Raw genomic sequence first — 3,985 nt, forward strand, 5'->3', positions numbered from 1 at the left:
CATTAACCTTCAAAATACTATTATTTATCCTATCATTAATCATACTTAATTTGTATATTCCCATATTCCCTTTCCTTCCAATCTCTTCCTTTACATCTTCAATCTTAACTAAAACCAAATAAGAGGTATATTATTGTTAATAATATCATTGGATATCTAACCTTCTAGTTGAAGTAAATAAAAATGAACTATTTTATCCATATTACTTTTTTTACCTAGGGTTCCACCCGCGGAGGTCTGGGGATAAATCCATCACCTCCCGAGGTGTAGATTTTGGTGGTGATCTGTCGGGGGTAAATTCAGCTACCCCCGTGGGCCTGGGGTTAAGTCCGGCAACACCCCGGACCATGGGGGGCGGGGTTGGCTTCTCGGGGTATGGTCTGCCATACTTGGGGACATGGGGATAAATTATGCAATCACAGAGGCCTTGGCGGCGGGGATGGCCGCTCGGCTGGAAGTCCGGCCACACCCGGGAGCCAGGATGTAAGTCCGGCCATTCCCGGAGAACTAGGGTTGAGGGTAATCTCTCGGGAGTAAATCCAACTACACCCGTGGACCTGGTGACCGGGGATTGCCTACGTGTGTAAGTCCGGCCACACCCTGCGACCTGGAGGTAAATCCGGTCATACCTATGGGTCTGGGCGGAGGAGGAGTCCTCTCGGGGGTAATTCCGGGAAGCCCCGGGGGCCTATGGGAAAGTCCCCCCACCTGGAGCCTGGTCTTCGGGGGTGGACTTTCGGGGGCACATTTGGTCACTTCCAATGGCCTGCGGGCCGCGGGTGGCATCTTGGGGGGTTGTTCGGACACCAACGTGGGCCGGGGATAAATCTGGCCACCCTTGACCCATATATGGTCTCTAAACAGTAAATCCGTCCACTTTCGGAACAGATACGACTTCTAAACGGTAAATCCGCCCTTTCATCCCAGTTATGAATTCTAAATGGAAAATCCTGCCACTTTCGACCCAGATATGGCCTCTAAACGTTAAATCCGGACCCTTTCGATCCAGATGTAATCCTAAAACGATAAATCCGGCCACATTCTCCCCAGATATGTGTTCGAAACAATAAATTCGGCCACTTTCGGTCCAAGTATACGGCTTTAAATTGTAAATCCGTTCACTTTGGGCCAGATATGGCATTTAAACATTAAATCCGACCACTTTCGACCCAGATATGTCCTCTAAACGGTAAATACCGCCACTTTAGGCTCTGATATGGCTTCTAAATGGTAAATCCAGCCACTATCAGTCTAGATCTGGCCTCTAAACGGGTAAACCCAATAACTTTCATCTCAGATATTCCTTCTAAACGTTAAATCAGGACATTTTCGGCCCATATATGGCAGCTAAACGGTAAACTCAGCCACATTCGGCCCAAATATGGCATCTACACTGTAAGTCCGACCACTTTCTGCCTATATATGTCCTCTAAATAGTAAACTCTGCCACTTTCGGCCCAGATGTGATCTTTAAACGGTAAATCCGTCCAATATCGACCCAAATATGGCATCTAAACTGTCAATCCTGTCACTTTCGGCCCAGGAATAGCCTCTAAACGGTAAATCTGTCCACTTTCGACCCAGATATGTCCTCTAAACTGTAAATCCATCCACTGTCGGACCCGATATGCCTTCTAAACGGTAAATCCACTATCGGTCCAGGTATGGCCTTTAAACGATAGATCCAGCCACTTTTGGTGTGATATGGCCTCTAAACGGTAAATCTGATAATTTTCTGACAAATATAGCCTATAAACTGTAAATGCGACCACTTTCGGCGTGACATAGACTTTAAATGGTAAATCCGGGGTTTACCGTTTAGAGTCCACATCTATTCGGAAAATGGTCCGATTTACCGTTTAGAGGACACATCTGGGTCGAAAGCGGCCGGAATAACCGTTTAGAGGATATGTCTGGGTCGGAAGTGGACGAATTTATCGTATAGAGGCCATTTCTGGTCCGAAAGTGGCCTGATTTACCATTTAGGTGACATACCTGAGCGGAAAGTGGCCGGGTTTATCGTTTAGAGACAAAGTATTGGCCGAATATGGCGGGATTTACCATTTAGAGACCATATCTGTGCTGAAAGTTGCCGGATTTATCGTTTAGATGAAATATATAGGCCGAAAGTGGCCGGGTTTATCGATTAGACGCCATATCTAGGCAGAAAGTGGCTGGATTTACCGTATAGATGCCAAGTCTGGACCGAATATGGCGGTATTTACCGTTTAGCTGCCATGTATGGGCCAAAAGTGGCCGGATTTACCGTCTAGAAGATATATACTGTCCGAAAGTAACCGGGTTTACCGTTTAGAGACCTAATCTGGTCCAATGGTTGCCGGATGTACAATTTAGAGGTCACATCTGGGCCGAAAGTGACCGGATTTATCGTTTAGAGGCCAAATCTGGGCCGAAAATGGCGTAATTTACCGTTTAGAGGTCACACGTGGGCCGTAAGTGGCTGTATTTAGCGTTTAGCTACCTTATATTGGCTGAAAGTGTTCGGTTTTACCGTAAGATGCCCTATCTGGCTCGATAGTTGCCGGATTTAGAGGACATATCTGAGCCGAGAGTGGCCATATTTAGTATTTAATTGCCATATCTGGGCAAGTGCCGCAAGTGACCGGATTTACCGACCATATCTGAACCCATAATGGCGGGATTTACGATTTATCTGCTTTATATGAGACTAAAGAGACAGGTTTTTCCGTTTAGAGGCAATATCTGGACCGAAAGGATATATTACTAATATTTATTAATTATTCTTTATTAATTTTAATTATTATTTTAACAATTATAGGTTATATATTTATATTTATAGAGTGATATTCTAATTCTATATATTCTTTAATTGGGGCTGTGCGAGCAAACTATTTGACAAACTTCATCATTTGAGATTAGTGTAATTATAATTTGTTTGTTGTTGATTATTTTAAGGTAAAGATATTCTTTTTTGGATTTTATGAAATGGCAAGTGTATATATGGTATGGGTTAATGTTAAGCTCATTATTTTTGATATTTTTTGTAAGAGTGTTAGCGGAATTGAACGTAGGCCGATAGATTTTGTTGAGAGTGAGTCAGAATTAGTTCCAGGATTTAATAAGTTAAGGATTTTAGAAGGGTTTTTACTTTGATTTTTATAGCTGAGTATGATATGATTATTTTTTTTATGTATTTAATAGTGGAAATATTTACTAATTTAATTGGATTATAATGATTGTGGTTATATATTAATTTGATAGTATTTTTTAATTAATTTTATATGGGGTTATTTTTAATTAATTTAATATGGGGTATTACCACGAATGCGATGAGTTAATATATTTGGGTTGAAAGGTTATTTTACCTTTTATTTTAAATTTTATGATTTATATTTTGATATTCAAGTTTATATTTGTATTTATGTAGGAAGGGATTTAGTAAGTTGGGGATAGGAGAAAGAATAAAAATAATATAACGGTATTTTAGAAGTAGTAATTGAAGAGATTAATTAAATGTGTGTGTGTGTGTGTGTGTGTGTGTGTGTGTATGTGTGTGTGTGTGTGTGTATATATATTAATTTAAGTATTACTGAATATCGGGGTTAGTATTTTTGATTGAAAGATTATTTTGGGAAATAAGGAAAATTAAAAATTAAAATGATGTATTTATATTATATGATAAAAGTTAGGGTGTAGGTTAATGTAAATTGAATTATTTGAGAAAATTGAGATAAGTTGAGAGGGTAATAAAGAAGTTTGAGTTATGTTATATTTATATATGATATTGTTATTGTAAAATTAATCTATAGTTAAAATAGATAAATAAAAATATATGATGCGAAGTTGGGTGAAATTAGGATAATTAGTAAAAATAAAAATAATATTGGTATATAATAATAAATTAATAGAAATTTTAAATTTCTATAATATGTTTTCAAAACATAAACTTATTCAAGATCATTAATTATTAATTGAAATATAATAAAGTTATGTTGTAAATTAT

General features: G+C 38.7%; 1 long non-coding RNA gene across 1 annotated transcript in view; it reads left to right on the plus strand.

The window, feature by feature from the left end:
• Window positions 1–3,886: 3,886 nt before the first annotated feature.
• LOC108694113 overlaps window positions 3,887–3,985 on the plus strand; it is a 2,873-nt gene continuing 2,774 nt past the window's right edge. Inside the window, exon 1 of the long non-coding RNA XR_001932066.1 lies at window positions 3,887–3,976. This is a non-coding gene — a long non-coding RNA (uncharacterized LOC108694113). The remainder of the gene's footprint in view (window positions 3,977–3,985) is intronic.

Source organism: Atta colombica, unplaced genomic scaffold (genome assembly GCF_001594045.1).
Source record: "Atta colombica isolate Treedump-2 unplaced genomic scaffold, Acol1.0 scaffold115, whole genome shotgun sequence".
In the NCBI taxonomy this organism is placed as follows: Eukaryota; Metazoa; Arthropoda; class Insecta; order Hymenoptera; family Formicidae; genus Atta; species Atta colombica.